Below are 20,557 nucleotides of genomic sequence, written 5' to 3' on the forward strand. Positions count from 1 at the left end.
TATCTACGATGTTAAGGAGGTAGGAAGCAATGGTTTTTGGGATAGATCACCTTCCCAAGAAGAGGAGGTCTCTCTGTCACAAGGGAAGGGCCACAAGTGGGACACGCACTATGTCCAGATGTTGCCAATCCTGCCAAGAGGTAAACAAACATTACACATGAGATGATAAACCTAAAGCAAAGAGTACAATTAACATGTGCATACTTACCAGATACCTCTCCAAATCCTGGGTAATCATGCATGGTCCACATGAGGATGCACTTGATGACGGCTTTGCGGTCTCGTGGTGGCCGTGAAATGTCAATGACATCTATGCCTCTCCATAGTTCTTGAAGCTCATCAATAAGAGGCTGCAGATATACATCCATGTTTTTTACCTTGTGCTTTCCTGGAATGAGAAGTGATAGTAAAATGTTTCCCTTTTTTGTTGCCTCCCAAGGCGGAATATTGTAGTTTACAACCACCACCGGCCAAGTGCTCCATGAAGTAGAGCACTGCCCAAATGGATTCACTCCATCACTAGCTAACCCAATCCTCAAGTGACGAGGCTCATCCTTGAACTCTGGCCATGTGTCCTCTATGTGCTTCCACGCTGGTGAGTCAGCTGGCACTCTCATAATACCATCTGTGGAGCGATTTTTTACATGCCAACTCAAAAGCTCGCTCGTACCCTTCGATCTAAACATGTGTTGGATGCGAGGGATGAGTGGAAAATGCCTCAAAATTTTACGTGGAATTCTGTTTCTCTGCATTCCTTCTTTGAACCTAGGCTCCCCGCACGATAGACATGTGTCACAATCAGCATGCTCATTACGAAAAAGCACACAATCGTTCACGCAAGCATGAATGCGATCATAATCCATCCCTAATGCAGTCACCACTTCGCGGGCTTTTCGTCTATTCTCTGGCATGTGATTGCCAGCTGGAAGCATCTTTCCTAGCAACCTATCACAAGAATAAAGTACATTAGAAGCTAATTTATGAACTCCACAAGCATCCTTCACAATCTGTATACATACCTCAAAAGTGCGTCGACACTAGCATTGCTCCATCCAAACATCGCCTGAAGGTTAAGGACTTCGAGAGATGTCCTTAAAATGGAGTAAGAGCATCTATCATATAGTGCGGTGTGTGCCGAATCGAGTAGCTCACTCCTCGTTCTTTCGGAAGCTTCTTCGCATGCACACTCTGGTTCATGCTCCTCCTCTCGTGCAAAGAGATCCTCAACCATTCTATGCAAATGGTCGTCTTCTGCATCCACGTAAGGAGATGGGATGTGGTCACTCGGATAAGAGGGAGCAGCAGTACTTGGCTGATTTGATGTGCTTCCTCCCTCTCTAATGGATTCCTGGTGCATGCGCTCTTCCACCCTCCTTTCCCCTCCTCCACCAACCACATGCCAATGAGGGGTGACGTTGTGAAGGATTGGGGCGGCTGGCCTCTACAACACCTCAAACCAACACCAAGAAAAGAGGATGAAGAGTATATCTCTCTCAAGATAATATGGGCTGATCTTCTCTCACGAATTTTGATAGCCTCACTCGCACTCAGCCCCGACTAGCTTTGACTAGCTTCCCTCTACACCGCTACAACTCCCACTATACTTGGATGCACCAAAGGAAGCAAGGGAACCAAGAAAACCAAAGTGAAAAAGTAAAGAAAAACAATGGAAATCTCTGCACTTTTCCTCATAAAACCAAGAGCTTCACTTCTTTTCAAACGCCCTTCCATGTGCTAGTAGAGACTCCATAGGCGCTCTTATATATACACATAGCTTGACCAAAACCCATCCAAATCAAGCTCACTTTGAAATCCCACAAAGTTCAGCAAAATAACTCAGAAAAAGTGATGGAAAACTTGGGGAAAACCTTGCCCCTTTGCGTATGTACAAGCAAGGAATTGGAGCTCATAGTCTACCCTCGACTAGCTGCACCAAAGGGAACCACAAACAACATGGCTGCCATACCTCAAACCAAGATGAAGAGAGGTCAATATGCAGAGCTAAACACCCACTTTCATCAGCCCATTGAGGAGATACACACTCTCAACTCACCACACCAGGCTCTCGCAAGGCAAGAGGGGCACCTTTACACCAAAACCCCCACCCTTCACCGCAGGATGCAGCAACACATAGTTTCTTCTTCACATCTGAATATCCCTCAACACTCACGACCCCAAGCTGATAAAAGTTCATTTTTTTCTCATATTTTTCAAGTACTAAGTGACTCTTTCAAGTTTCGACACGTCTATGTACAAAAACAGCAAAACTATGCACCCCACACAACTAGCCCGCATGCGTAGAGAAAGCTAGCACACACCGCCTTTGTACACTTTGTACAAGCATGCTTTATTTACATATAAGGGACCCAAAAGCATTGAAAAACCCTTTCCAAATTCCTTGGGGTGGCTTGCATCATTCCGTAAAAACACATCACATATTGCCCCCCCAACAAGCATGGAACACTTACAAGTGTTCCATACGCATCTCTTGCTTCATCACATGATTCTAGTCACATAAGGCCTGATTCGGATCCCATTGACTCTTGCCTTATGCATCTTTCCATCCAAGTCCTTGATCTGATAGCTTCCATTATCATACACCTTATGAACCACAAAAGGACCTTCCCACTTTGCCTTGAATTTTGTTTGAAAGGTATTGTCCAAAGCACTATTATACCTCATAACCAACATGCCTTCACATAGCCCTTTTGCCTTTATCTTTTCATTGAATACATCAGCCCTTCTTCTTCCCAAGTCTTCATAGTATCTAATGGCACTTTCTCTATCCAACAAGAGGCTATGCATAGATGCCAGTCTCTCTTTTACATGCTCCTCCTCAATCAAACTATGCTTCAAAATGAACTCCAATGAAGGAAGCATCACATTAATCGGCATAACACACTCTTCTCCATATACCAAATGAAATGGAGTGAAGCCCATGGATGATTTTTGAGTCACTCTACATGCCCACAATTCCCTCTCCAAATACATATCCCAATCTTTTGGATGTTCTTACACAAGCTTGAACAATATCTTCTGTAAAACTCCATTGAATGCCTCCACCAACCCATTGCATTGTGGATGATAAGGAGTAGCATACCTATGTTTGATCTCCAATTTCTCCACCAATTCAGTGATAAGATCATTCCTAAACTCTTTCCCTTGATCACTTACAAGCTCCAACGGCACTCCAAATCTACAACATATTCAATCAAAGATAAAACTGCATACATCTTTGCTTGTAGCCCCTCTACTAGCCTTTGCTTCTGGCCATCTTGTCATATAATCCACTGCACTAAGTATATAGTGCTTCCCATTTCTAGTGCTTGGAAGAGGACCAATTACATCCACACCCCACTTCTCAAAAGGTCCATAGCTTACAATGTGTCTCAAAGGCTCAGGCATCAGATTTCTCTTTTGATATATTTGGCACTCGTGACAGCTTCTACACCAATGCACAACATCCCTATTCATACTTGGCCACATAATTTGAGCATTCAATACTTTACTTATTGTAATTTCCACTCCAAAATGGCCTCCACATCCTTCCTCATGACATGCTTTTAAGCAATCAAAAATTTCATCATGGTAGAGAACTCTTCTCATGACACCATCAGCCCCCTTGTGATACATTTGCTCTCCAATCAAGACATACCTCATAGCTCTTTGTGTGATTGCATGCCTTTGTTGAGAAGCCAATCCCTTTCTTGCAAAACCCATTTGCAACACATGTTCTTCCTCATGGAGGGATTCCCTTCCAAGATACCTTGGCTCTCTAATTATCACCGCATGCACATCCTTTGTGAACACCTGTTCCGCCAACTCATGAGCCCTTACATTCATATTTCGTGGTACATGCCATATTTGAAAGGAAGTAAAAGACTTTAACAACTTCCTCACTTTAAAAAACCAGCCCTTCATGCCTTCTTGATTTACTTTCCAGGTACCTTGAACTTGCCGCACAATCAACATAGAATCACCTTTGATTAAAATCCTCCTTACATGTCTTTTGACACATTCTTCTAGGCCCAAATAGAGGCTTGCATACTCAGCCTCATTATTACTCTTTACATCCACTTCTTGGCTTCCAAACCAGCACTCAATGCCATTTTTATCCACAAATATATAACCAATAGTGCCCTTATTAATGCTCCTTTTGAAAGCCCCGTCAAAGTATAAGGTACCCTCTACATCTTGAAGCTCCGCATGCATAGTTGGACTTGGTGCTATCTTCTTTTCCAAATCTTTCTTCAACTCACTCCTTGCATGAATCTCTTTAAAAGTGAGCATATCCGCCATATTTGCTCTCACACTATCCTCCTTAGTAAAGCTCATGTCAAATTGTTGCAAGCTAAGTATCCACTTTTGCAATTTAGGACTATCCCCAGGATACCTTAATGCATGAGGCAATAAACTACATGATGTTAACACCACAAAAGGCTTACAAATAAGATAAGATTTCAGCCTTTTTGTTGCATATACCAATGCCCAAACCAATTGCTCGATCTCATGCCAAGATTTTTGTGCATCATTCTTCACTTTGCTTATGTAGTAAACCGGCCTCATATAAGATTGCTTTTTTTCCTTTTTGCATCAATACTGCACCAATAGCATGCTCACCCACGCTCAAGCTCAAGTAAAACATTTCATCCCAACAAGGAGGCATCATCAAAGGTAATGTAGATAGCTTTTCCTTGACGTCTTCAAAAGCTGTTTGCTCATGCTCAGTCCAAAGAAAAGGGTCCTTTTGTGTTGCTTCTTGCAAAGGGTGCACATATTCAGCAAGCATACAAAAAGACCTTGACAAGTACCTTAACTTTTGTACAAAACTCATCAATTCCTCTGCACTTTTAGGACTCTCCATCATAAGCAAACATTCCACTTTTGCAGGATCTGGAGCTATCCCATTCTCACTTACCTCATGGCCAAGAAGTATCACTCTGGCTCTTGCAATTTCACATTTCAAAGGATTGAGTTGACCCCCATCATCATCAATCCTTTTAAACACCATATCAAGATTTTTCACATGAAGCATTCTATCACTGTAAACACAAAAATCATCCATAAAAACTTTTACAAAGCTTCCAAGGTAAGGCCCCAATACTTTGTCCATCCAACTTTGGAAGCTCGCATAAGAATTCATCAAGCCAAAGGGCATCACCCTATAGCAAAACACTCCCCAAGGGGTCAAAAATCTAGTCTTCTTTTGATCTTCATATGCAATCCAAATTTGAAAATACCCACTAAACCCATCACATACCGAATATCTCTCATGACCTGCAACAGTGTCCAAAATCTCATCCTGAAAGGGAAGGGGATAGTGATGCCGCTTTGTTGCCGCATTCAATGGCTTATAGTCCACACATATTCTCCATTTATTTCCCTTTTTTTGAACTATAACCACAGGGGAAACCCATTCTGCATCATCCACAAGGTAGATAAAACCAGCTTGCAAAAGCTTACTCACCTCTATCTCCAATACCTTTCGTTGAATGGTGCCCAATCTCCTTAGCTTTTGAGCAATAGGCTTTGCACCTTCTTTAAGCTTTATTTCATGAACAAAACTCTTTGTTCCCCTCATTTGAGCATAATCTTTGGCAAAAAACTTGGGATACTTATCAAACAATGCATCATATGCTTCTCTCTCTCGACTAGTCAGGTCACTTGCAAGCATGTCCATTAGTTCAGCTTTTGGTACATTTGGCTCATGATCAGCCCCATGGTCATTTTCTGATCTCATAGAATCCCCTTTATCACAATTTTCATCATATACATGTATCCCACAAAGGTCTACATCAAGATCAAGAAGACTTTGATCATAAACCTCATTGTCAGTACATGTAGAGGATGCACTAGAAGAACTGTCACACATGTCATAAGTGGATGGCGATAAATCTTGATGTACAGCTGGTTCATCATCAATTTCCAGCACCTTACATGTTTTCATATCATATCTAATACTCTTCTCTTTAGGCCTGCCCACAAAGAGGTCAATACATCCCCTGTACCAGTCCTGCCGTGACCTCATAGCAATCAACCAAGGTCTACCCAATATAACTGGATATACCCCAAGCTTTGCAGGCATCACATGAATGTCCATGATAGCCCTTTGACCCAAAACATTAAGCTTCAAGTCATGAATAACTCCCAATAATTTCACTCTACTACTATTTGTCATCTTCACACTGAACAAGGATTTGCCTGTGAGCTGCAATCCCAATTGCTCCATTGTTTCCTCTGTCATAACGCACACTTGGGCTCCACCATCCATATATGCCTTACTCACCCTCCTTCCATGTATCCAAGCATCAACCATAGGCAAAACATCAGTAACTTTATGAAGTTGCACTACATGTGCATCGTGTGTCTTTACCTTCACCCTTCTGACACTAGCTAGTTTGTGCCAGTGCCTTCCCATACTTGAGCTCAAATGCAAGAGTTGCCCATATGATATGTCGGCCCTCATGTTCTTGAAGTCTTCTAAGAGATTGTATGTTGTTTGACCCTTCCCAAGCTGAAAATCATCCATGCCTATCTTCCTTCTTCTTGCCCTTACCTTTGCCTGCTTACTACTTTCAGCCTCTTCCATAGGTGCCTTGCCTTTATCTACATCTCTCCTTGGCTTTGTCCTTGCTCTTTCCTCTTTGAAAATGCCTTCACTCCCTGATTTTTGTGCCCTTGTTATCTTATTTGCAAAGACATCAACCTCATCATCTTCATCTCCCTCCTCAACTGCCTCCAAAATTCCTACGTTAAATTGTGGAGGTGCTTGAGCTTTATTTTGTCCCTGTTGTTGTGCAAGTCCTTGACCTTGGAGAGGTTGCACATTTCCTTCATTACCTATTTGTCTTTGTATGATAGGATATATACCTCCTCGCTCTCTCCTTGGTTGATTGCAATTGGGCGATATATGCCCTCTCTCCCCACAATTGTAACACATCACATTATCACCTCTATTCCTTTGAGGCCGTCAATAGCCGCTACAATTCGCGGATCGTTTGTTTCCATCCGTGCACGCTTGCGAGGATCGTCCCATAGTCCATAATCTTCTACATGGCTCAAGCATATCCGTGAAGTCGAGCAATCGCGCATTTGCACCGCACGCATGGGCATGGTAATCACTCGGCCAACCACCATGATCTATCCGGTTCAGTGGACGGGCCAAAATCATCCCAAGAAACCTACATTAATAAATTACATACACTAATTAAAATCAAATTACCAAAGAATGTTAATAAAATATCAATAAAAAGTAAAAATTAAACTTTTAGGTAAAAATGTCATTTTCAAAGTACTAGGAATACTTTCATTTTATATATTTTTTATTAAAAACATAGTACCAATAGATTTTGAGGATCAATAGTAATAATGTCAGAACGTGGCCATCTGTGTACATGGCCCGTTTTTGCGCCACGGTAATAGGTGCGGTAATAAGCGCGGTTAGACATGCGGTAATAAGAGCAGCAAATCAATTTTCAATTTTTTTTATAAATAGGGGCATCCGCGTGCCCCGCGAAGTTCAAAGCCCTAAAATTTGAATTTCATCGTCTTCTCCACAGAAGCCGAGAGCGCGAACCTCACAACCTTGAGCTCTACCTCCATCTCTACTCTTCTACTCTCCACCATCTCTACTCTTCCACTCTCCTACCCTCTCCCACCCTCTCCCAACAAGTGCTTCAATTCCATGTAAGTTTTGTTATTATGTTTTTTTATTTTTTCACACGCATACACACATACATACACTCATACACATGCATGCACACACATGCATACACATGCATACACACACACTAATTAGTGTAAGTAAAGACACCAAAACCTAAATTTGTTAATTATTAGTTACTTGCAAAATCTAAACTTGTTAGATTTGTCAAATTTATTACTTGCATAACCTAATATGTTAAATTTGGGATTGGCCATGCACATACTAATTAGTGTGTGTTAACACACACTAATTAGTGTGTGCATTGCCCAATGTGATTGGTCAATGCACACATGCACTAATTAGTGTATGATTAGTGTGTGCATTGGCCAATGTGATTGGTCAATGCACACACTAATTAGTGTGTGCATTGGTCAATGGGATTGGCCAATTCACACACTAATTAGTGTGTGTTAACACATAATTTGTGTGTGATTAGTGTGTGCATTGGACAATGTGATTAGTCAATGTACACACTAATTAGTGTGTGCATTGGCCAATGTGATTGGTCAATGTACACACTAGTTAGTGTGTGATTAGTGTGTGCATTGGTCAATGGGATTGTCCAATTCACAAACTAATTAGTATGTGTTAACACACACTAATTTGTGTGTGATTAGTGTGTGCATTGGCCAATGTGATTGGTCAATGCACACACTAATTAGTTTGTGATTAGTGTGTGCATTGGCCAATGTGATTGGTCAATGCACACACTAATTAGTTTGGGATTAGTGTGTGCGTTGGTCAATGGGATTGGTCAATACACACACTATTTAGTGTGTGATTAGTGTGTGCATTGGTCAATGGGATTGGCCAATACACACACTATTTAGTGTGTGATTAGTGTGTGCATTGGTCAATGGGATTGGCCAATTCACACACTAATTTGTGTGTGATTAGTGTGTGCATTGGCCAATGTGATTGGTCAATGCACACACTAATTAGTTTGGGATTAGTGTGTGCATTGGTCAATTGGATTGGCCAATACACACACTATTTAGTGTGTGATTAGTGTGTGCACAAGCCAATTGGATTGGCCAATACACACACTAATTTGTGTGTGATTAGTGTGTGCATTGGCCAATGTGATTGGTCAATGCACACACTAATTAGTTTGGGATTAGTGTGTGCATTGGTCAATTGGATTGGCCAATACACACAATATTTAGTGTGTGATTAGTGTGTGCACAAGCCAATTGGATTGGCCAATACACACACTATTTAGTGTGTGATTAGTGTGTGCATTGGTCAATTGGATTGGCCAATACACACAGTATTTAGTGTGTGATTAGTGTGTGCATTGACCAATGGAATTGACCAATGCACACACTAATTAGTGTGTGATTAGTCCAATTACACAAGCCAATGCACACACTAATTAGTGTATGTTAATACACACTAATTAGTGTGTGCACAAGCCAATTACACAAGCCAATGCACACACTAATTAGTGTATGTTAAAACACACTAATTAGTGTGTGCACAAGCCAAATATTACACAAGCCAACACTAAAACACACACTAATTAGTGTGTGCACAAGCCAATTACACAATCCAACACTAAAACACACACTAATTATGTTAAATTAAACAACAATCAACACAAAAACATAAACATACGTCCATGATTAAGTCGTAGGTGACGTATTAGGCCCCAATGGCCGTCCAAGTGATCGCGTAATCGGTCACACTAATCATAAACACAATAATCTCTTATTAGTCAATCCACACACTAATATCTTATTAGCACTCAAGGCTTTGCAAGACTCTTTTATAGGTTGTAGACACACATTGGATTCTTTCCACATTGGATTCTTTCAACATTGGATACTATAGAGAATCCAATGTTTGAAAAAAATCAATGTGTACATTTTTAATCATATATTCGAATTTTATACCCTAGTTTAATCTTTATCGTAATAAATGCAGACCATGTCTTCTTCTTCCACACCATGCTTTCGCAGCATTGAGGATTTCATGGCAGACGGGATGTAATATCCCGATGCTCTCTCTGCCTATCATTCACAGCCGTCGCCTCAGCAGTCATCATCAGGGTTCGACTGGTTTCGAGACGCTCTTGGTGGGTCCGCTGCCATACCTGTGACCGATCCAGATGTGGAGAGGGCATTGCGTCTTCGGATTGAGTGGTTAGGTTCGTAGCAGACCCTTACGTAGCGCTATTCACCGGCGCAGCTAGCAGGTTTTGGATTATCAGAGGTCTCTACTCCGACTGGTGGCACTCCATACCTGTAGAGTTTTCCAGCTACAGCTCCAGGTTCAACTTTTCCTTCACAGGATCCAACGCCCCAGGGTCCGACGCCGTTGGGTGCGATGCCACAGGGTCCGATGCCATGGGCGTCCACCTATCCATCACCTATCCCACCTTCTATCCCATATTCACGTCGGCGCTCTTCTGGCAGTCAGCGTCAGGGCAGCTCGCACGCTAGCGCCGGTCGATCTCGACGAGGGAGCGGAGCTAGTTGTTGTTTTGGGGGGGGGGGGGGAAGTACTACAGATTCTCCTCCACAGTCACCGCTCCCTGCTCCAGTAGAAGATGAGGACCATGAAATGCCTTCACCAGATGCTCACGGGTTATACTACCAGGTTCATAGAGGAGGTATGGTGGATCCGGGACAGCGTAGGGCAAGAGATTCCGCACACACGTCAACCAATTAATCCACTCCACATATATCAATTCTTTTCTCAAATTTGATCAGCAAGATCCCTACAACCTCACATATATAGAGACAACCATGCACATGCGTTTCCCCAACCCTGAGGGGCAACAATTCTCAAGGCAATGGTTGCAAGAGCATGTCAAAACATTTCTGAAGAACAAAAAATCTAGTGTGAGGAGAGCTGCAAAGAAGACAATGGAGTCTCCAGAGCATAGCTATCGGCCACGAAATGTCCATGATGTGGAGTGGGAGACCGCTATGCACGAGAAAGAGGATGAAAGGGCAACGGGTGCGAGGATGTATACGCGTCAAGTTGAGGCCAAATCCCATCAGACTCCTACGCATTATGGTTCGGGAGGAAAAACGGCTTGGAAAGACAAATATGTAAGTAAAAATATTAGTTTTATTGTAAAAAATCTAATGTTTTTCATTTAATTAATTGGTTGTCAATATAACATTACCATGAGTCGCCCGACCAGAGATGTGCAGAGATATAGAGAGAACCATACCGAGTATCAAACTTGGTGTTGGTTGTTTGAAAATCAAAATATAAGAAAAAGATGAAAAATACATAGAATATGTATATATTGAGATTTACCCTAGATATAGGATCTAGCTAGGGTGTAAGATGATAATGACATAGTAGAAATAAAGAATCAATGCCTTTTTCCCCAAGTTAAAGAGGTGGAGCTATTGACGCTTTTTCCATAGTACTTTTTGATGGAAAAGTAAGAATATGTTACCCTGAGATAAATAAAAGGATGAGATAGAAATGTTATTATTATACTTAAATATGCATATGTACATTATAGGAAATATAATTATGTATCTAAAAAGTGGCAAGATAGATCTTGTAGCATGCGTTCTCACTATGTACGTTTCACAGCACGACAGCGGTCTTTAGGATATCTGCATCCACTATCCTTATTTGATGATAGCCACTCTTAAGGTCAATCCTACTAAAGTAGGTAGAGCCTTGTAGCTTATCAAACAGATCTTCTACCCGAGGCACGAGAACTCTGTTTTTTATAGTGATATGGTTTAGTGCTCGATAGTCTGCACACATACAGTATGTACCATCTTTATTTTTCACTAAAAGGACTGGAGAACAAAAGGGAGAGGAACTAGGCCTCACCATACCTTTGTCTACCAATTCCTGTACTTGCCTCATGATCTCCTCTTGTTGAGCTTGTGAGACTCGATAAGGAGGCGGTGAGCTTCATGGAAGGAGCTCAATGTGATGGTCATCATCCCCTCATTTTGGCGGTAAGTCCATAGAGATATCATCGATGAACACATCTTGGAATCCTTTCAGAAAACTAGAAAAGTCTAACTCTTCTTGATTCCTACCATTTACATTTGATGAAACATTAGGATCTTTTAGAGACTCTTTGACAAAAATCATGTACATAGAAACTGAGCTCTTCATTGACTTATCAAAAGCAAGAGGATTTACAAGTGGAATAGTGCAACCACACTCACTAGCATCTATATACATGTTCTTTTCCCTGTAGTAGGTGAAGTAGAGTCTCGATCTAGGGAACTTAATGTTCGCAGCCATGCGATCAAACAATGGCGCCCCTAGGATAGCATCCTCATGTTGGAGAGGAGATATGAAGAATTCTTCTTTGTCGACATAGCTTTGGACATGAAGCCTCAGCTTCCCAATCAAGGGAGTAACGGAGGCTTGTTGTCCCTTGAAAGCTGCATCAACCATTACCATATCTCCCATCTCGAAAGCTTGAATGCCTAGCTTGGTGGCCAACTCCGTTGATATGAAGTTGTGAGTAGAGCCTGGGTCAAACAAGATGAAGGAATCATGCTCTCTTACCTTTCCCCAAGCATAGGAAAGTGATGATCCTTTGCAATGAGCATCCTCTTTTGGAGCTTTGATGGAGGAAGCCCTAGGACTCTCATTGCGAGTATTATTCGTGGGGAAAGAGCGATAGCCATGTCCTTGCTCCCCACACTTGAAACACTTATGGTCCTTGCGAAAAGCTTCAAGCTCTTCAGGAGAGAGTTTGTTTTTACCTTTGTAAACTCCCTTCTCCTTGGACCGATTGTTGTTGTTGTTGTTGGAAGTGCCTTGGGAAGAATTTTGAACATTGGTTTTCTCCTTTGCATCACTTTTGTCTTTGTTTTCCATGGTCTTGACATTACGTTTAGCCCTTGATGGAAATTGATGCGTGAAGCAACCATGGTGTGATGGATTACTTTGCTAATAGTACCAGGCAATTGAGAGTTGATGTATTCGGCCATCTCTTCAGGTAATCCCGCACATAATTGCTACCTTTGCTTGACAAAGTCTATTTTTTGAAAGACACTAGCCTTGAGATGTAAGTCCCAAAACTTGTCTACATAATTGTGGATAGACTCATGAGAGAGAATCTTCAAGTTGCGTCATTCGGTAAGCACTTTTTCCTTTGCATCGCTTGCAAGGAATTGCTTCATGATGGAAACTCGTAGAGTTTTCCATGTCTTTGGGGCTTCACCATTGCCACGAAGGCTAGCCCACCATTGACGAGATGATTTTTGGAAGTGCATAGCTACATGGTGTAGCTTGGAGGACTCTGTGAAGCCCTCGTCTCCAAAGGCCGCATCAAATTGCTGGATGAAGGGCAACACTTTGTCGGTAGCACCAAAGGTGCCATCATAGGTGAGAAAAGAGATACTCTTTCCTCCCTCCTTGAACTTCTTTACCTTTTGTGACCTTCGCCATGCAGGAAATGATTTGCAATGTCCTCCCCTCTTGTATTCTCTAGGAGAATAGCCATAGCTTTCATCGGAAGAGAAGGAAGGTGAAGAAGAAGGAGAAGAGGGTGACCTCTTCCTAGCCCTTTTCTTCCTTTGTTTCCTCTCTTCCCTTTAGGAGTGACGAGGAGAAGGACTATGTGTTGATCTTTTCCTCTTGGGAGGAGTGGGAGATCGTCTAGACCGCCGTCTTCATGGAGCCACATCTTCAGCGGAACTTAAACTTTCATTGCTTTCTTGTGCTTTTGATTCCTCCTCTCGAATGGGAGAGAGTCTTCTTTTGGGGGTCTTTTCAAGAGGCCTCCTAAGCTCTCTCTCCTCTTGGAGAGGAAGGGAAATTCCATAAGCACGAAGTTGTTGAGTAACTTCGGCTTGCAAAGCAGGGTTTCCCATAGCTTGCTGCAACCTAGTGACGAGATAATTCACAAACATGGGAGCATCATCATTAGCACCTTCATTTGCAAAATCAAAGCTATCAATATTCATTCTACTCTCTTGATTATTGTGAGCCATGTTAACAAAATTTATGTATGTACTTAGTGTATGCTTTGGAAATTCAAAACCTTAGTTGCCACTCCTCTTAGCCTTTGAAAATCGGCTCTTAAGTATCTACACCCACGGCTCGAAGTGGTTAATTATAGAGAGTAGAGGAGTAGGTTTAACATAGCAGAGTTGCCGAGGGCTAGCTCCTTTCGGACTTCTTATGGATCAATAATGGTAAAGCCATAGGCAAGTCTAAAAAGACTTCATTATTAAGTCCAAAGCTCTCGAGGTGTGCACCATATCCCACATAGTGGGCTCAACAAAACCGATAATAGTCCCAGTTCCACTTACCCTAATATAATTAACAACATCAACCATTTATAGGCTACTTAAGTACCTCTCTTCTTAAACAATAAAAGAGAAACCAAATGCTCTGATACCAATGTAATGAAATTGGTCTATTTAACTTGAGAGTAGCGGAAATTAATGAGTATACTTTTGAGAAATGACTTTGTGAGCATAGCGGGTATACATAATTGAAGATAGCAACATAATCATAGCAATTAGTTAACTTGGCATGAACAATAATTTCGCAAGAGAGAATTTAGAGAACATGACATTTGAGGACCAGATTTATGTGGAGCCCGTCCCCCCTCCAATAGGCATTTGTATTATGATTTCTCCCATTAAGAGAGACTTGTTACAATACAATCTTTGTGTTCCTTTTCACCTAGGTGATGCAATGAAGATGGAAAGCTTCATGCATCACAAGCATAACATAAACTTGAAGAAAGCTTTAACTATCCCAAGCCTCAGTCCCAAGACCTCAAACACCTTTGAAGGTGGATAAAGCTAGTAGGGAATGAGGGTAGGGAAGAGGAAGAAGAAACATTTCATAGGAGAAAGAGATAGTTCCTCACTTATCATAACTCTTCTTGCTAGCATACATAATAGCATGGTAATGAAGAAGAAGGATATGGTAAGATTAAGCATTGAAGCATGGATCTTGGTTGGATTTGCACTCCATAGAAAAGAGTGTTGGTGTAGGCTCTCAACCTCTATTTTCTCGGAGAAGGAGAGAGAGCTCTTGCACTTTGCATAACACACAATGAGACTGTTTGTGAGTGTGCGTGAGTGGGTGATTATACCCCATAAGCAACCCCCTAGCTTGCTTGGGTCGGCCCCCCCTCTTGTAGCTCATGCTTCAAGCTCATTGGACCCCTCCAGGCCTAGCCAATCACAAGCAGGAGGCATTACAAGCAGCAAGGGTAGCCTTGGGACAAGTGTACCCCTTTCCACTTTGAGAGAGAGGACTTGATAAATGCAAAATCAATTAATTAAATATCCTAAATTATCATTGGACCCCTTGGGTGGCCAACCAATAGGCTTCAGGCACACCATGAGGGCAACATGAGGAGGAACTTGACAAGTGTCCCTTTTGCTTTCTTTGTACCATGCAAGCCTTGTGTGAGTGTGTGGGTGTTCTCTCTCATCCCCCCTAATGTAGGTCTTGCCCCCTCCTTGTAGAGAGTGAATATTACACCTTAAGCCCCTCATGCATAGGCCCAGTTCCTACCACAAGCTTGACCCTTAAGCACTTTAAGCTTGGGTTGGGTTCTCACTTCAAGTACAGCCCTAGCATCTCAAGCATGTCAAGCACCTCAAGCATCTCAAGCACCTCAATCATCAAGCACCTCAAGCACCTTAGTCATCAAGCATGACAAGCAGGACAAGCACCTCGAGCTGGGTCGGGTTCCCGCCTCAAGCTTAGCCCTAGCTTACCTAAGGTCAAAGGACTTTTACACACATTATTGGAGGTCTTCAATGAAGCTAACGCTAAGGTATTATGATCCATTGGTTGGCCTTGCTCTTTGATAGACCATCTCTCATTTGTGCCCCTTTACCATTGGCCCATGTTGAGATAGATCTATAAGTACATGTCTATATCTTAACCCTTGTTCCTATTTATTCTCCCACATCAAGTGATCAGTTTAATATGAGAAAATCATTTGGGTTGGTTAGATATTAGATTTTATGACACCACACAATAGTTTGCAAAGCAATTATTACTTGCATATATGGAGACCTTGAAACACTCTCTTGCCATGCAACCTTTTTCAAATTATAGAGAAATTTTACCACCACTCAACAAGGAGGTGGATGCTATAAACAGTTTGGCCTTGGAACATTTTATTGCTACCTATAAGGAATATTTTAATGTAGATTCAGTGTGTGAATTAGATTGTGATATCATCTTATTTATGACCGAGTTCGTAAATAGTTTAGATCTTAGGGAAGGTTTTCCACCACAGGGTGTTGGAAACAAAATGGTCGAGTTATGTTGCTCCACAATTTGGATCCAAGAAGTGGTCTTTGTAATGGGACACGCTTGATTTGTAAGTAGTTCCATAACAAAGTGATTGAAGCAAAAAGCATTACAGGATCACATGCAGGAAATAAAGTGTTCATTCTAAGGATTGCTTTTCTCATGGATGCTAGATAAAGCCTCCCTAGTTTTGAGTTGAAACATTGCAATTTCCTCGCAAATGTGCTTTTGGGATGAGGATCAACAAAGCGCAAGGCCAAACATTGGGAATGCTAGGATTGAATCTCCCAACACCTGTTTTCACCCATCATTGGTCAATTATATGTGGTCGCATGAGATCCTCTTCTACCATCAAGGTTGTGGTTGGTGATGGTCACTCAACAAGTTCTAAGAGACATGGAGATCACAGAACATACACTTCTAAAATTTTCTACAAGGGAGTTATTCTATTGACCTTATGAAGTTATATGCACTAATAATGTCCCATTGGCCCAATAAAGGGCTTAGTCATGTGGCTGGAGACGTTCCATCCATTTCAAAAGAGGGTTACCCTCACAAGAAGGGATACAACAAGTATTTTTTTCTCATTTATAGGCTTTGCAAATCTATAAGTTCATCTATACTCACTTCTCTCTCATTTATAGTCTTTGAAGATCTATACGTTCATCTATCACTTTTATAGGCTTTGTGGATCCACAATTTTGGTCTTTCTCATGTATGTAGTTGATATTCACTACATTTTGGTCAATCTCATGTATGCAGTGGATACCAATTTGCTCATTTCTTAGTTGTCTTCTTTGGATACTACATTTTGAAGAATTTTATAGCGATTTGATAAGGGATTTCCATAATTGTGTTATGTTTGCTATCAATATGTTTTTTGAGTTGCACACCTTGTGTGTGTGTGTGTGTTTTTTTTTTTCTCGTTCAAGGGACTTCTTTTCAACGTGGTCTATCCCTCCAAGAAGGAATTGTTGCAATTGACAAAATGAAGTTACAATTCAAACATTTGACTACTCACACCCTCACATTGTTGCTAACACTAACATTTTCTTCTAAGATATAAATGAAACGTGTTATGGCCTCATAGAGGGTATAGTTGTTGAGAAGCAAACGATTATCTACAAAATATTTATAAGTGCTAATAGATTTATGACGTTGCATTCAACAATCTTTAACCTTCATTTACTTCATGTGTTTTTAATAAAATCTTAATCTTTATGAAGATGGATCCTAATCCCTGTGAGATTTACACACTAGGAAGATGACACTCGACACGATGCCAGCATAGGGGTCCCCAAACCCTAGGGCAGTTCTGGTCACCGATAACTACAACATCTTCTCATGCCTTGGTGGGGCCTTTAGAAACTCGTATGTGGGTTGGTTGACAACGTTGCTCTTGGAGTTAGTCCTGAAGCTAGACTTGTTACCAAGGAAGTGGGTGAGCAAGGGCCTTGGGGATAGGGGTTGTTCCAAGAGGGGAGCACCTTCTTGACCCTCCCATCTTCTGAGGCATTTGGGGAGGCTTCAACGAATGTGTTTTTGCGTATGGGGGTGGCGGCCTCCCGCCGACTTCACTCTGAAGCCACAGTTTTTGCCACGTGATGGGGTTGACTTGGCGGTGGATCGACTGAGTTGGAGATTGAGATGCAGAGCATGGAAAAGGATGGTTTTGGGTTGGGTGGCAGGATTTTGTGCCGAGTGTGTGAGCTGTTGGAGAGGTGGACCTTGTACGTGTGCTGGTTATGGGAAGATCTTGGGCCAAGACATTGGGGGCTAGTGTTGATGATGGCTTAGGCCACGTCCTTTGGGAAGTTAGTCGAAGGATCCCATTATGATTTTGCTCATTGGTTGGCTTTGAGCTTCGACATGGTTTGGTGCATATGTGATCGTTCACATGTGCAGTTTGGCTCAGCTTGCTCTGTTGGTCTCGTCTTGCTTTGTGCCATGCTCTTTTGACAGAGCAAGGATGGGCTTTGTGGTTTGGCAATGGATCAACTGCATTGTTTTTTTAGTGATGGCCCCTTTGAGGCCAGTGATGGAGCTGCATGCTCCGCTCATTGTACGGCTGGCTTTAGTATACAGTGTTGTAGCTCTCCTAGAGGGGCGGATTTCTACTCGAGGGTAGTGTAGAATCTCGGTGGCACCCCTACAACAAAGATGTGTAGGTTACTTGGTTTCTCGAGGGTGTCTCCCTATTCAATTAGGGATTGTTGGAAATTCCTTTTTTGCTGCTAGTATCGAGGCGGCTCCTCTATCAACTGGTGTATCTCTGGATGGTTGAATTTGGATATGGTGGTGTTGCTTGAGGTCTCATGCATCTGTGGCTTGATATGAGCACAAATTTCAATGCAATTTAATGTTTTGTTTTTAATATATATCGACTCACAATATTGTGAGTTGTGCCAAAAAAAAAAAAGACACTCGACACGTACAAGGTTAAATATTGTATGTATGTTTGTAATGTTTTGATACTCTAAAGAATTTGAATCTCATGTTCAACAACTATGTTTGAAGATCCACCATTATGCTTCGAGTGAGGGGTCTCCTTGCTTTATAGAGCAACTCCATATTGCACTGGTCCCCTTGGATCTCTAAAATATTGGGGACCGCCGCAAAGCCCCTACTAGATAGAAACGGCCAGGAATGTGAATAATAAGGGGCTCGTTCGACTAGAGCAATTTTGGGATGGCAACAGGAAGTGCTGGAAAACTGTTGAATCTTTAGCCATCCAATTTCAACTGAATGGCTTTGAGATCTTACTAGTCTATAGGGTGATGAAAGAGCTTGATAAGGTGGTGATGCTAATTTGTGAATCCAACTTTGAATGGGACGCTTGGAGATGGCCTGGGAGTAGCCTCTTTTGGAAACCACATTCTAAAGGCATCTACCATGCATTAATGCACGAGGCTAATTGGTGTAGACCCCTCAACAAATTATGGAAGATGCACTGGATGGAAAAACGGTGGGAGGGAGTCATGGAGAACATCTGGAAGCCAAGGTGGCCTCAGTATATGAAGATACTTCTATGGAAAGTGATGTGGGGTGCTTTGTTGAGGCGTAAAGATGCAAGAAAGAGGAATCGGGTCCGATCGTTGCTCGGGGTGCAGAATAGCTAGTGAAGACCTAGCCCACCTTTTCATGGGATGCCAGGCAATCAATGGCATGTCTGGGAAAATATGCAAGTGGATTCAAAGGACATGGAAAATTAAGTTCTTCAAGATTGATCAGTTCTTTGGTAGTAGCAGGTTAGGAAGTCCTATTCTTCTTGTCTGCACTCAAATAATCAGGTTCTACTTCTTTCACCATATTTGGCAAGCAAGGAACTACCACGTGTTTGAGGGGGATCTGGCTATGGCAAGCTTTTGTGAAATCATACAAGAGAGCAGAGTGACGATCCACAGGATCGGAGGCAAACAAGCCTCAGAGGACTGGTCTGGAATAGTATAAGTCATGATGACATCTTCTAATAAATAAAGCCTAGGAGTAGTTGTGGTTTCTCTGTCAAGCAGAAAACTTGTAATCCTTTGACTCTTAAGGCTCGGTCTGAGCTCGAGGTTGGTGTATATTTCTTATGTTCTTAATACTATCCACTCACAATTGTGAGTTTTGCAAAAAAAAAAAGGGATCCACCATTACGGATAGGTCCAATCACATTCATGGAGGTTATTCATCTACCAGAGGACTTGGATGTAGCAAGGTAACAATTTTGATATAGTAAAGTAAATAGGTTTTTTAAAAATCTATCTAGACTAATAGCCTTTTGTTTGGTTGTAGGTTACAATATTATCCACGGTATATTTCATGTCGCATATGATCAAAGATTTCCCTGCTATATCCAAGTTGCTATCTAGAGAGGAGTTAGGCCACATATCACAATTTGTTGTAGAGTTAAGCATAACCCATTCAATCAATGATGTGTTTGCTCAAAGTCTTAGCCATGGTAGTTGGTTCCTACATGTTTGTGTTTTAGGGTGTCTTCCTCCAAGGAATGGTCGACGTGTCTTACATCATGGACCATGGGTGGTATGATATTGTGATAGGGCATGTCGCAGGCTATGATTTAGAGGGTAGAAACCTGGAGTCTCTACATTTTGGAGATTGTTATGTTTGATGGACTTACAAGAAATATAACCTACTCTTTATCTTCATGTGAAGTTAGTATGAGTTGTTTGCCTAAGTCACTCCATGCCACCACCAGATGTGGCACCGCTTTACAATGTGAACAATTGTGGGGTTTTTTTTTTTTTGGGAGGGGGGGTGGGGAGGGGCGGGGGGGGGATTTGAAAGGGAGCTTCAAGGCTTTTGGTATGTGAAGATTATTTCTTAATTAAAGAGATTATTAGTGTTGTAATCATTGTACTTTCTCTCTCTCTCTCTCTCTCTCTCTCTCTCTCTCTCTCTCTCTCTCTCTCTCTCTCTCTTCTCTCTCTCTCTCTCTCTCTCTCTCTCTCTCTCTCTCTCTCTCAATGTAGGGCTTATGTAGATAGTGTTTGCATGCCTAAGCACCGCCAGCGGTGGTGCCTTTGCCAAGGCCCTACCGTTGTACTATCGGTAAGAGTGAGTGAGACGCATTGTAAGGCAGGTCACACGAGTTAGTGATCACAGAGTCTTACC

The sequence above is a fragment of the Adiantum capillus-veneris genome, chromosome 21 (assembly GCF_014529385.1).
Source record: "Adiantum capillus-veneris isolate H3 chromosome 21, ASM1452938v2, whole genome shotgun sequence".
NCBI classification, from domain to species: Eukaryota; Viridiplantae; Streptophyta; class Polypodiopsida; order Polypodiales; family Pteridaceae; genus Adiantum; species Adiantum capillus-veneris.